This window comes from Eublepharis macularius, chromosome 1 (assembly GCF_028583425.1).
Source record: "Eublepharis macularius isolate TG4126 chromosome 1, MPM_Emac_v1.0, whole genome shotgun sequence".
NCBI classification, from domain to species: domain Eukaryota; kingdom Metazoa; phylum Chordata; class Lepidosauria; order Squamata; family Eublepharidae; genus Eublepharis; species Eublepharis macularius.
Genome location: NC_072790.1, coordinates 77,402,395 through 77,417,440, shown reverse-complemented (window position 1 = coordinate 77,417,440; position 15,046 = coordinate 77,402,395). Strand labels below are relative to the sequence as shown.

At 43.1% G+C, this 15,046-nt stretch overlaps 1 protein-coding gene across 2 annotated transcripts in view; it reads right to left on the bottom strand.

Moving 5' to 3' along the window:
• TTK (TTK protein kinase) overlaps nt 1-13,957 on the bottom strand; it is a 77,190-nt gene extending 63,233 nt beyond the window's left edge. The window contains exon 1 of one of the 2 annotated variants that reach the window (XM_054983136.1): nt 13,864-13,957. The gene's annotated coding sequence lies outside the window, so the exon portion shown is untranslated. Of the gene's footprint in view, nt 1-10,421; nt 10,486-13,863 lie in introns of those variants that run through there. The other variant, XM_054983129.1, reaches the window with a different exon arrangement.
• Between the last annotated feature and the right edge of the window lie 1,089 nt (nt 13,958-15,046).

Genomic DNA, 15,046 nt, shown 5'->3' with positions numbered 1-15,046 from the left:
GTGCCGCTCTTATATTCTAAGTATTTACTTGTGGTTTGGGAGGCATCCAGTGGTAACATTGCATACAGGATGAGTTGCAGGTTAAAAGTGACAGATTAAGAAACTGCTGTAGAGAATAAGAAAGGGAATCCAGCTTTATTCCTGTATATTCTTTTCTCTCTTGGCTTTACATTATTCAGTTATTTTCCAGGGCTGTAAATTGTTAATAACAAAGTACAAAAAAAAATGTTCTTTAGTACAACGGTTCTGCAATAGACGTGCAAAGTTTCAGAAAGAAAAAAGATCCTGTAGTAGAGGGAGTCTCCCCTGCCCCCCATCCAAGACATGACTATGTTGCAGGCCTCCTACTAGAAACATCTATACTGGATTTTCATATCATTTCACTATAATTTGGGGAAAGCTACTGTTTTATTCTACTGTATATAATTCTTTAAGGGAATCCTGTTTATTTTTTTTCCAATGTTAATGCTGAATCAGTGGACTCAACTCATCAGTTTTCATATTCAGACATGTAGTTCCAGAAAGTCTTCAGTGCTTTAATTTTTTGTGGAAAGTTCCCCATTTCTAATGATGCATTGGCCCAGAAATATATAATGGATGCCTTACCAAGAAAATATTAAGCAAGCGTGGCTATTTCAAAGTTATAATAAATGTTTTTTCAGATGATTATCCATCATGAGTACATATATCTTTTATTGATTTGTAAACCGGGGGAAGGGGCAGAGATAAAGATAAATAAAAATAATCCAAATTTAAAAGCTATGAATTCACCTGATTTGCCATGAAGAGTCAAATCAAAACCAAAGTTAAAATTTTTATTTATATATCAGCGCTTGGTGGTGGAAGGATTATTGTAGTCACCAGTTTGTAATGCAAGTGATGACAGTGAAATAGGTGCACCAGGGACTCTGTGGAAGAGAATTAAATTATGTTGAAATAGATGGGTGGACAACTATGTCCAAGATATATCATGTCCAGTTCTCTGGGTATGCTAGAAAGTGTGTGCCAATTTCCAGAGACTTTTTAATTTTAAACAACCTAAAGGAATTTCATTCAACATTGACATGTATCCTGTCCTGAGCTGCTGGAAATTCTTCCAGCCTAAGGAACATTCCTCCAACTTCAGTGGTTTTTGTGTTGGAAGAAAGCTTTCAACTTGGCTCAGTGGAGTGGGCTGGATCCAGTCAGCTGTTCTGCTCAATCTCCTATAATACCGTTCCTTACTGTAGCCCCGTCCCATATAGCCTTTGCCCATGATGGTACCATAATCCCCAGTATGGCCCTTTTGGTGGTCAATGCAGACCCTGCCAAACTCTCACCGTCTGGAAACTTGGCTGGATCCAACCCATTGTATTTTGGTTTTCACAAATGTCATTCCAATAAAAATAATTTCCACATAAGGGTTTTGAATATACCATTTAAGTTACAACTGATTTATTTTCACCTAATCAAATATTTCAGTTCAAGTATTTGTTGCTACTGGGACATAAAATTAGTTTGGGGTCCTTTCAAAAATGTGTTTACTACATCTATCAAAACAAATATGTTAAATTAGATAACACTATGTATAGCGCACTGAAAAAAATTCCAAAAGTTTTCTGGAAAAACTCTTTGACATTTTCCCCAGAAAACCCACATTACTGCCCACACTGCAGTAGACTAAATGTACACAGCTGCGGACAAGGATCTCTGCATACTCATCTGTGAAACAGATGGTTGGTGCTGGGTGGAGGAGCAGAAATAAATTTAGAAGAGTTGCCAAGTTCAAGATGCCTACAAAAGTAATTGACACTTGTAAATTAGCTCAGATCCAACTATATTGCCACTTTCTGGAAAGTAGGCTCTTTCGAGCAATGTCTCATCTATTTGATGTTTGTGTGTATGAGCTTGCACACAGGGCAGTTATCTCTCATGGGCATTATTCCACAACAAGATCAAGAGGCAAGGAGCATGAAGTCATGAGTAAAACAGTGATTGTTTTATGGGTCAATCAGGACACCAGAATATCTGCAACTGGTTCTCTGGCTTATTTTTAAATTGCTCATCAGTGGCTTGGGGAGAGAAGGGGATTGGAGCTAGGAGTGTGCAATCCAGATCTGGGATTCTGGAAAAAAAACTGGATTTTGTCTGATCCAGCTAAATACCGCTTTCCCAAATCAAATCAGAGAATCCAAGAACTGATCCAGGAACCCGAATCCAGACCCATGAGGAAATCCAGGAATATCTGGGAAACGTGGCTTCAGTCTCCAGCTGGTTCCTTCCTGAGCTTTTCCTGCTTTTGTTCCCCAAGAGGGGAGTGGGAGGAGGGAAGAGGAATGAAGCAGAGGCAGGAGGAGTGGGAGCAGGGAGTGAGGGACCAATCCATGCAGGAGCTCTCCTCGTCTGCCTGGCTTTTGTGACACTGGTTCAGTTAGACTAAGTTGCACAACTGTCCCTTGCTTCAGTTTGATTTGGGTGGAATTTCTGTTTTGACGAGATTCTCTGGTTTGATGTTGGTCCCCTTGATTCACTTTGGTTGGCGGGGGGGGGATTCCACCCATTCCCTTGCTTCTGTTTGGTTCTGTTGAGCTTCCTCTTGCATTTGGGAGTGTACCTTTAGCCACTGGCAGCCTTTCCCCTATATTTTTCTGCTGAAGAGTCTGCTTGGAAATGTTTTCCCCATATGAAACAATAGAGACTGGCCGGGGGCACCTCCTTCAGGAGCCCATAGAATTGGACGTGTGGGTCCACTCTTCCTGAAACTTGGGATGTCTTTAGAGGACAGTCAGGAGTAGGTTCCTTGCAAATTAGGTGGTTTGCTTGAAAAATGATGCCATCCCAGCCCTCGAACAGCCCCCAGATAGTTTTCACATAGGGAATAATGGCGGAATAAATCCGGGATTCTCTTATCTGTCTTAATCAGATCAGAGAATGTCTCCTAGATTTTAGGAATCCTGGATTTTTTGATGATCCCTGAAACCTGGATTCAGATTTCCCAGATTTTTTGGGGGGGGGCACACCCTTAGCTGGAGCCATACCATGCAAACCATTCTCTTAACCTGAAATGGCTCCCTAGAGATATATTCAGTACCTATCATTCAATAGAACAAACAAGAGGTAGTGAATGGAGGTGGAGTGGATTTGAGGTCAGGAAAAACAGCATAAGAGAAAGCGTTAAAAATCTCTTCCTCCACATTGCAACTCCAACCTGACAGTCTCCATCTGAAGTTGCTGCTTAGCAATACAAAGTGTGTTGGAGATCTAATCATGAACCTTCTAGTATCTTGTCTAGTTTGTCTTTACCATATCTACATAGTAAGTACAATAAGAATGTCAAATGAAATTCTAAAGGAGGCCCACAGAATTTGTGACTAGTTAAGCTAAATTCACCACGTCAACCATGTTTAGCAGCCCAACAGGCACCACTCACATACACTGGATGTTTCTGGAACACTTACAAGACTCTGATGAGCAGAGTTTAGTTTACTGGATCACAAACTAGGCAGGTCTGTTTTGGGTAATCACCAAGGCTGACATGAGACAAAGTTTAAACACAAGGATTTAGCTAAGGAATCATTTCAGTTATTGAAGGAGAGTAAAGGAGCTTAACATGTTAGCCAAGAAAGAACTAAACTGTATTCAGTTCAAGCTAGAGAAGACAGAAGTAGTATAATTCCATAAGGAGCATTTGCACTAAAACTTCAAATAAAATAAACTTGGAGGCATTGGTAGTAAATAGAATCACTTTGTAGCACAAAAGTAAAAATATCTACAGACCACAAAATCTTTCATAATCTAAGAGAGAGATCTTAAAATAATCCTTTAAAATTAATCCCAAGAGTAAGATTATACACAGCTTGTTACAGACTTGTCCTTGACAGACAGCGATTTCCCACACTTCCACATAAGAATTAAGAAACATACAACTGTTACACCAACACCTAGACACAAGCCCCAAATCTCACTCTTGTGGGGGCGAGGGGAAGACTTGTCATTTGCAATTACAATGTCAGAAAGTTATACAACTCTTCCCAGTGGCAACCAAGGATTTTGCTTAGTATGTTTCACTGATTAAACCGGATAATTTTTTTAAAAACAAATCACTCCCTCACATTCTAGTGATGCCAGCATCTTGAACAAATACAGACTTGCAAAAGGTTAGTAGCAAGCAAGTCCTTTTTGGAACCAAACTGACACTATCTCCTGAGGCAATGTTCCTTTTCTCCCTCCAAAGCAACAGTGGCTTCTCATTCAAGAAGTTACTTACATTTCTTTCAAATGCGCATAACAAACTCATGAGGGTACATGGACTTTTTAGTGCAGATTTCAGGAGTTTCTGTACTAATGGCCTATCCCATATTATGGTTCAGAAATCAGGAAGAAGTAAAGCCTTGAAGTGAAAGCAAGAGTATGTATGAACACACCCCTGTATTTGGCTTGACACACTGGATGCCCAGTTAAAGATGTGTAGGCTCCTAAGGACCTGACCTAGATGGCCCAGGCTAGTCAAATCTCAGCTGCTAAGCAGGGTTGGCCATGGGGTCAGTATTTGGATGGGAAACCACCACGTAAGACAGGGTCACTACATAGAGACAGGCAATAGCTAAACCATCTCTACTAATTTCTTGCTTTGAAAAACCAATGAGGTAGCCATAAGTCAACTGCAACTTGATGGCACTTTACACACATACAGGCTCAGAAGAAAAAGGCGCGCGGGCAGGGGTGGTGATAAAAGCACTTTTTTCTTCCTGTTTTTTCCCTAAAGATATTTTCCTCCATTTTTTTCCCAATCGCGGGGAGCAATGAAATGAACTCCTCTGAAATAGTTTCTGCTTCGGAATGAGTAAAAAAAATTTAAGATGAAGTATGAAACTGTCTAGTAGTAAGATTATTATGCAAGACAAATAGCATTAGAGAACATTAATTCCTATGCATGCTGTAAACAGACTATTTTCAAAGATGTGTTTATTACTTAAAAAGGTAAAGATAGTCCCCTGTGCAAGCACTACGTCATTACTGACCCATGGGGGGAATGTCGCATCACAACGTATTCTTGGCAGACTTTTCATTACGAGGTGGTTTACCATTGCCTTCCCCAGACAGCTACACTTTACCCCCAGGAAACTGGGTACTCATTTTACCAACCTCGGAAGGATGGAAGGCTGAGTCGACCTTGAGCCAGCTACCTGAACCCGGCTTCCAAACATGCCTAATTTTCTTACAAGGACTATGCTGAGAATTATATACTGCTGAAGAGTTCAGCGTTTAACATCCAATTTCCAGACGTGCTGCTAGCCCTGCTGTCACTTTATTTGCGCAAATCAAATTTTGTTGTGAAGAATTTGTGTTTCCTATTTTCAAGGGGTTTTTTTTCTATTTTTCAGATGGCAAAAACTCAGATACATGTCCTAAAGTACCAAATAGTACAGCACTTTGAAGAAAACTCTCTCTCTACTATTGGGTATATCTGCAAGTTTGCTTGTAGAATATTAAGATATTTGTATTTTTAAATTTCAGAAACGTATACCAAATCACATATTTATATGAGCCAAGTTATAAGTGATGCATTTTTGTGTTGCTGGAGAAGATTCTTATTTTAAAAAATTATTGGTAGCAGAGAGTATCAGTAGCTCAGAACTGGACAAGGAGACTGCTACCAAAAATTGAATCTTGGCTGCTTAAGGCTTAGTATATTATGCTGCTGAATAAGGTAATAAGGTAATGCTGAATAAGGTAATGACATAAATACCTTTGGGAAAGAAAATCATACTCACAGGAAATATTAATATAATACTTGGCAAGCTTTTGTCCTATATTGAAACAGGATCAAACTGGAGGAATGCCTAAGTGTCCGGGGTCCGCAACCCAGCTCCCGGACTTACCTGTAGAAAAGGACGGGAGACCCCCAGGAGACATCCACCCAGATGCTTCCACAGGCACTTGTCCAGGGGGCTGGAACAGTCACAGCACTCCAGCAGCAGAGCCAAGAGGCTGGAGCAGCCACAGCACCCCAGCAGTAGAGCCAGGGGGCTGGAACAGGCACAGCACCCCAGCAGCAGAGTCAGGGGGCTGGAACAGGCACAGCCCCCCAGCAGCAGAGTCAGGGGGCCCAGAGGCTCCAGGGAAGGCAACACAGCCAGCAGCAAGTGTGGGAGGGGAAGAGCCAGAGGGGAAGCCTGCCAGGGAAGGGCAGCCACGCCCAGCTCCAAGGGACAGGCAGCCCAGATGCCGGCTGGAAGGGCACCTCGTGAGTAGAGGCAGAGACGGCCAAGGCGTGGCACCTGGAAAGGCCCTGCCAGCCCAGTCCTGCAGGGAAAGTTAAAGGAGAATGAGCGGGGGAGAGAAGAAGGCACACCTAGAGAAAGCCTCAGCTGGGACACCTTTACATTCAGCCCCACCCTGCTAGAGAGGCAGGGAAGGCCGGGAGGAGTTAATGGAAGAGAAGGAACACCTGAGAGCAGACACAGCTGGGCAGCCTCAGGAGAGAGAAGGAGCTTGGAAGGAAGGGCGGAGGCAGCCAAGGAAAACCCTATAAAAGCTGGCTCAGGAGAGCATTCAGGGTGGGTTGATTGAGTAGGAGTGATGGAGAGGAGGTGGAGCGGAGCAGAAGCAAGGAGGAAAGTTGGTGGTGGAGGAGGAGGAGATGGCAGAGGTCAAAAGGGATGAGTGGCACAGGTTGAGCAGGCCAGCAAGTGGACTGAGAGGGAGTCTGGGTGAGGTATACCACCCCTCCTTCCACAGAGCAGGATCCTGCAGTATCCCTGGCACCCCTCTGACGTCAGGGCTGGCTATGCCGGGGCCCCGCCCAGCAGCAGCTGCCGCAAGACCTGACACTAAGAAATGCAATTTTGTTGTACATAATTGGTTATATAAGGCAATAATAGAATGGAAACACTATTTCTACTATGTATAATAGTTGTATTTGCATAAACTGATAGTTTTAGTATTTATATATTATAATGAAAAAATATGAAATAAGGTTAGAGCCTGGTAGAAAGTATTATACATATTTCAATTTCCCGCCCCCTCATTTTTTCACTCATGTTTTCCAAAAAATTACTTCCCTTTTAAGCACCCTTCAAAGGCAGCCCTTCTCTTTATCTAAACAACTTTAATTTCCTATCACTGAAGAGACATGTGCATGTTGGGCAGAGGCAAGAAGCAGACTTTGCATACCCAATTCTCTGCCAACACACTGCTCAGTTGGTAAGGCCGAACCTAAGACACTGCACTGCATATTCTGTTATTACCCCTGAAACTGAAAGAAGAGGAAAATGACAAGAGGTCGGTCCAGATCGTTATTGCTTAAAATACTGAAACTCATGCCCACGACAGTCCTCTTTTTAAGCCAGCCAGTACCAAGCTCTCTTTATTTGAAATGTGGACCTGGATAGCCCATGAGAGCCCGTTCTCTTCAGATCTCAGAAGCTAAGCAGGGTTGGCCTTGGTTAGTAATTGGATGAGAGACTTCCAGCAAAGACCAAAGTTGCAGAGGCAGGCAATGGCAAACTACCTGTCAGTCTCTTGCCATGAAAACCCCACCGGGGTCGCCATAAGTCAACACTGACTTCAGGGCAGGATTTCATTTTCAATCTGTCTATACCAATTTCCTTTTCAGTTCTTCAACTGGATGTCTTTATTTCTTCAGAATGGCCAGTTATATCCAGATAGTTACACTTTATGGCATGCATAGTTCTTTCATCCCTTGTTTACACTTACCATCTCTGGAGTTCAGCATATGAAACTACCTTATACTGAATAAGACCATTAGTCCATCAAAGTTAGTATCATCTACTCAGACTGGCTGAGCTGTCCAGGGTTTTATGTAGAGGTCTGTCACATCATCTACTGCCAGACCCTTTTAACTGGAAAATTCAGGGATAGACTTTAGGACCTTAGGACACAAGCAGATGCTCTGCCACTGAGTCACAACCCCTTTTCTTTCTTCTTAACTAATGCAGGCTCCAGGGTGGATTTGATTTAAATCAAACTGATTTAAATCATGATTTAAATCACTAGTCATTAAGGCTTGATTTAAATCATAGTTTTCTACATAAAGACTAATTCTTGCTGGTATAACTTTAATATGCAAGTAGATGCCTGCCTTACCGATAGGTAAAGGAACTTCATTAAAGTATTCCCAAACTGGGTCTCTTTTACGGCCTGCTGCCATTATAGGTTTTTTCCTCCAAAGAAAGAATGTGATAAACCTCAGGTCATACACACAAAAGATCCAAAGACTTGTGCAGTATTGTGCTCAAAAAGTTTCACTTTCATTTTGTACTGCTTGCCCCTCCCTCCTCACACTTAGTTTCTTCTTGTGCAGATCTATTCCACTCCAAACAATCAGAAAAATATTGTTTCTATTCACTGAACTTCTTGAAACTTAGCACTGGAGGGGTTGATTTTGTCTTCATAGGTTTGTAGAACAATAGGATTAAGGTCTTTTTCTCAACTCTGTTCATGTTGTAACATTTTTGCTGTGAAGAAGAGGCATGTGATCTCTGCTGAGCTGACACAAATTCAGTTTTGAGAACTGCAAAACCAAGCATCTGTGATAATATCTTGTAGGCAGAGAAACTGCCCAATAATCTTACAAAAACCTCTGGAAGAGCATGACATTGTGAATGGATTAATGGAATTTATTTACCAAAAAAAATAAACATATACAGCCTTATTCTACATAATTAAAAACTAATATTTATTTCATGATGGAATAACCTTTGGATGGTAATATATTTTCCTCAAAAAGCATTTTATTTAAAAAAATCTGATTTAAATCAAAAAAATCTGATTTTTTTTATTTTTTTTTTAAAAATCATTGATTTTTATCCACCCTGGCAGGCTCTAATCTACAAAGAGGGATGTTCATTTGCCAAGCAGCAATACAAACACTTAAAATCGGGCCAGGAAAAAAAGAGAGAATGCAGCTCCTTTTCCTGCTTTCATAATTCAGGGGCATGTTTGGAAGACCTGTGCTACCAAAACAAAAAAAGAGACAATGTGGTGGGGCCAATATGAGTCTCCCCTACCCAAGGTAAATTTCTGTCCTCCAAGAAGAGTCAAGCTACAGAAGAAACACCTCTCCTTAGACATTCAAGTCACATGACTTTTCTTTACTTATTTTCCTTGCTGCCTCCCAAACATCTGGTGAACAGTAAAAGTGACTGTACTAATATAGTGACCCTAATATGTATCATACACAAGTTACGTTGCTTACACTGAGATCTATATATACAGATCAATTCTAGGGTGTTCTCACGACAATCCAGCTATTATTGCTTTATGGCTTCAATTGCATTAAGTTCACACTTATCTTCACAGGAAGGAGACAGACTAGTTAGTCTGTAATTAAGCAGCTTAAGCCCATGTACACTGGCATGAAGTTAAATGAGATTTATTTAAATAGTTAGGATTGTGAGTGTTATAGTTCAGTCCTATGCAGTTACTCCAGTTTAAATGCACTAATTTCAGTGGGTTTATATTGAAATAAATCTGCACAGGCTTGCACTCAGTGGTGGACTGGGAGGCCCAAATGGCCCTGGAAACTGGCTGAGAGACGGCTTGTTACTGGTGAAAGGGAAAGAGAATGATACTTAATTACAGTGCTGACATTCAATTCTTGTAATATGTATGATGCATTAACTGTAACCTACTTTGAACTTCTGATGGAAAACAGAGTACTAACAAGAACAAATATGTGTTGGAGAGTGAGCAAAAAGTTACAAGGGGATAGGTGCCAACAGGAAGACGAAGATATTTCAGCCTACCCATTTGAACTACCTTTTATACCCAACAGTTACCATCTTGGTCCTCAGGAAGATGACACTCATTTCGTTGGGTACCAGTTAGATTAAAAAGTGAAAGAAATGTTTATCAGAATTATCACACCAGGCTATCACTTACTACTGGAAAGAAATACATTCAATAGGTAGAACTATTAAAAACAATACAGTAATTACTTCAGCTATGCTCAAATACTAAAAAGGACCATTAGCAAAATAAACCCACTTTTTGAAGATGATCATCTCTCAAAAGACCTGCAGTAATTAATCTCAGTCCACAAGCAGAAAATCATAACACTTCCCACGGCGTAAAGCACGGAGCCCACGGCAAGGCACCACCAACATGCAGGACGCTGGCCCAAACGCTTGCCAAACCGCAAAATCGCATTGGTATGCCATTCTCGTGGGGTTGATGTGAGAATAAGATAAACTGGAACCCTCCCCCCCCCCCCGCTAGGTTGTCCTAGGAAAAGAAGCAGGAGGCAAACACGATTAACAAGCGCATAAATGGTGTTTCGGGACTACTGAAAGGCGCTCGTCCTTCTCTTTGCTTCAGAATGAGTATCCCATAAACAAACTCTCACGGATATTGAGCAGTGACCAAAAGACGATTTTTCTGTAGTGGTCCGAGAGCGTAGGAGTCGACAGAAAACAGACCTTCGAAACGCGGTTGCCTCACAACAATTCCCTTTCCCCGCCGGCCGCGGGACCTCCCTCTTCGCCTTGCTACGCTTGAATTTTGGCGCGCCTCAAGAAGGCTTTCCCCACTCGAGCGAAGCCCCCTCTAACTTCTGTCTAAGACACCGCCTAGTTTCTAGACCTGCAATTTCATTCAGGCACTGGAATAAGCGCCTAAAGACTCCAGAGCTTAAGCCTACTCGTCCGCCTGCCCTCTTGGAAGGTGATAGGGGACTGAGGTGGGGGCGTGGGCTGGAGCCGACGACGGGGCGGAAGTGGCACGTCCGTAGCCGGCAAGGGCGGGAGCGGGTCAGCAGTTAATGGAGCTGTACTACAGAAATAAACAGCTTTGTGTGGTAATTTTGGGCCCGCTTTCGGGGGTGGGGGGGTGCGCGCGTGTAGGCGTTTCCTAGTTTTAAACGGATAGTATCAGTCTTGAAAACTCCTGCCTGAATTACATGCTCCTTTCTTTGGCTACATGAAAAGATGAACTGGTCCCAAGTACTGGCAGTACAGTTGTTAATACATTCAGGAAAGACTGATTCAGGTAGCATTTATAACACTATTTTCTATTCAAGGCGTTTTAGCTTCAGTAGACGATTGACTTAAAAATCCTGATCTACACTGCTTTTGAAGCAGCCTGTTAATAAACCCACTGTAGAAATATCCTTTACGAGAAAAAAATGCGTAATTTTCGAATAGATTGATTGATCTCTGTTAAAATTATTTCGACTCAAACATACCAGGCGGAGTGGAGAGGGGGTTTGGGGGGAGGGGGGAAGAGGTAATAAGAAAAACACTCTTAGAAGTTTAGACAATCCAGGAAACAACTTTTGCTTTCTATATTAGATCACGGAATTTAAAAGCAAAGATCCTTGAAATGGGAGGCAGGATAAAACTTTGATCTAAATTATTTTAAATGGATCCCTCCTGAATTCACATCATTTTTGTGCTGAAAACACAAAAACACCATTGTAGAATCATGGAGCTGGAAGGGACCCCAGGGACCATCTAGTCCAATTCCCTGTACAATGCAGGAAATTTACATTCTAACCCCCACCCCACCATGACCCCTGCTCAACACCCAGAGGAAGGCAAAAAAACCCTCCAGGATACCTGGGCAATCTGGCCTGGAGGACAACCTCTTCCTGACCCCAAAGTGGCCCTGCAACATTATCATACCACAGCTCATATCCTTGTCCATAAACACCACAATAAAAATCATATTCTTGTTGGTACAAACCCACTGTAGAAAACATGAACCTTCATGATTTTAAAATTGACACACTCCTGCTGCTTCTCTGTTGAATCACATATCACATCAGTGTATGTAGATTTAACCACAACATACATAGATCCACTGTTTTATGGCACCATCATGCAGCAACATGACCTATATATGGACTCCCTTCAAAATCACCATCAAATGCCCACTGATTACCCAAAAAGAAAAAGATCTGGAGCTTTGTAGCACTGCCTTGGTGCAAAAACATGCATCTAAGGTATGAATCTTTATGGATTTTCACAATTTGTACATTAAATCCACAAAAATCAACTATATTTTCACACATGACATCAACTGATTCCACCACAAATCTACAGATTGAGTGCATCATGGTGTCACCATAGCACAAAAGCATAATCACAGAAGTCAACACTTCAAGGATGCCTTCAAGTTTTATGCCAAGAAACTGCATATTCACTATCACATACATCAAATCCATGTCCGCAGCATCATTTTAAAAAGGTATCCAGAACTTTATGGCATCACCATGCCACAGACTTCATAGGCAAAGACAAGAATCATGATTTTTGCATGGAGTATTCTAAAATCTATGTAAAATCAGGTATCTCATTACATGGCCAGATTCTACCTCAACCTTGGAAATGCCCTTTGGCCTGTTCTCACTGCCCAGGTATTAGCAGGTATTCACTCCCTCCCAGAAATGCAGGCTTGAGACATGTAGTGGCTAAGAGTGCCAGACTAGGATCTAGGAGACCAAGCTTTGAATCTCCACTCTGCTACGGAAGCTTGCTGAGTGATTTTGGGGCAGCCATACATTCTCAACCTAACCTAGCTCACAGGGTTGGTATCTGAAGAGCGAAGCTCTGACTCTTAAAAGCTCATACACTGAAAATCTTGTTGATCTCTGAGGTGCCACTAGACACAAAGTCTGCTGTTCTACAGCAGACTAACATGGCTACCCATCTAAAACTATCACAGGGTTGGTGGCGGGAGGATAAAATAAAGAATAAGCTAATTTGGGTCCCCACTGGGGACAAAGGCAATAAAATAAATTCCACTGTTAAAAATCACATTGTAGCATCATCCTAGAGGTGAAACAATATTATGAAGCACAAATAATAGAAAACTTCGGAATACCAATGTAAGAAGCAACATCACAGGAAGGCCTTGGCCTCTATGCACTGCTTGGAACTCTAGGGTAACTAGATGGTTGCTGTGTGAAATAGTACCCTGGACTAGATGAACCATTGGTCTGAGCCAGCGGGCTATGGTCTTATTTACATAGAGTAACAGAAGTCATAAAATATGCCAAGAAAAAGAACATAAAAGCTTTCATTCATACATATATAAATCAGATATTTCAAATTTGTTTTCCATATAAAATTCAGTGTGTGGAATCCTTGGGAGTGCTGTGAAGAAGAGCACAGCAGCTTGGATTACCATCTTCAAAATGGGGCCAGGATTTCTCACACAATTACAGATGATCTCTTAATTACGTAGAAGGTAAGGTCCTCTGGAGGAAATGGCAGCTTAGGTTGCCAGCAAGTTCCTCACTGGCTGCACTGGATCTAGGACTTGTACAGGGTGAAGCCAGCCGCCACCACATTCCTCCTTGCTTGCAGCACCCAGGCTACACAGCCCCTGCGCCAGCACAGGATAAATCCAGACACAAACATCTTCCTTGTCAGCTGCACGCTAGCCACGATCCTAGCCAAGCTCTACTGAACCCGTGGCCCTCCTTGCCGGTCACAATGAAGGCTGCCTGGTGGGAAGGATAAAGCCACGCACATGGCGCTCCTTCCCCGGAGCAACCACATCGGGGGCTGGGGGGGTGAAGAGGAAGGAGCATTTTGTACGCTCCTTCCCCCTCTCCTCCTTAATAAATATTATAATTCATCGTAATCTGAAGGCATGACGTAATTTCAAGAGGATACGAAAAGCGCTCAACTCCCAACATCACAAAGAAAGCAAATGGGCGGTCTATGCAATTACTGATAAGTTTTCAAGAGGCGCGTATTACATTTTACATATAAAGAGGGAGAGATAGGGAAGCAGGAGGAAAGAAGCGTGGGGGGCGAGGATTTTAATAGGGCGGCAAATACAACCGCAGTTTAAAAAGACACACACCCCTTTTCTCTCAAGCTGCCAGCCCAGGGGCGAGGAAGGTTGACTCACCGGGGCTTGGGGGCTCTCGCCGGCAACGTTCCGCAGTAGGGCAGGCGGGCAGCGGAAGCTTTGCAGCCGGAGTACTCCGAGGGACCGGGGGAAGGTGGAGGAGAGCCGGGAAGGCGATTCCCAGCTGGAGGAGATTTGTGTTTGAATTTCGCTACCAGTAAACAAGCTGGCTTCTGATTAGCCCGTCCAGTAAACGCCCACAAGATGAGGCCTACACTTAATTGGGTGAAGCGGCATGACTGACATGTAAGCAGGCCACTCTTTTGGGCGGAGCCCCTAGGAAGGGTATGAAGAAAACACCGCCTGGGCCCTCGAGACTCGTTCACAAATTCCCCCCCGCCCCCGCTGCCGGGGTCTTGCGCTGGCTCTGGGTGACATTCTTGTGGTTACTTCGCTCAGCCGGCTTCCTCGGAGGCTGACGTGGAGGTTCTGCTCTCCCTGGTTGTCTTTCCCGTTTCTCTTTATCATTCTTAGCCGTTCTACACAGATAGAAGGGGCGGGTGCGTGTGAAAGAGATGAACATGGTTCATTTTAGCACAGGAGCAATCCCGAGGTCTCCTCATTAAAACTATACCGCTCTCAAGGGTATTCAGAACAATGACGACGATCACATCCTCTGTTTCCTGCAGCAACCAAGTTTTCTCATTGCAGGGAGCGATTCTGTGCAGAAGCATGTATGCACTAACACAGCTGCAATTCCTGTAAGGGCCAGTCATGAAGGAGGTGTGTAGGTTCGCCCAAATGCACAGCCTGCCATGGTATTGGGTTGACTTTATGTGAAGCAAGAATTCTGAGCAGTGAGTTGTGGCAATGAAACTTGTCTCCATCTCATTGTGCTCCTGTGGTATTCCCCCCCCCCCCCGGTTTGAATGATGAGCCCAAGATGATGAAGTTGTCCCCTGGCAGGTCTACTCAGTGCGAGAGCCCAAAATAGACATGTTGCCAGTCTGTGCAGTGTCCCTAAGCAGATGATGGTGCAGTCCAGCAAGGAACATGATGAAGAAATAGAGAAGTGCAGGAGGGAGTGTGTGGAGGCCAGTCGCTGAGCTGAGCTGAGACCCTTGAGGAGACAAAATGGGACCACCAGGTAATGAAAGAAGCACTTCACCCTTAAGGAAGCAGCACTGAGCACTTTGAAGACATTGGGGGAATTCATGCTGTAGCAGCATGAATCCATGGAAAG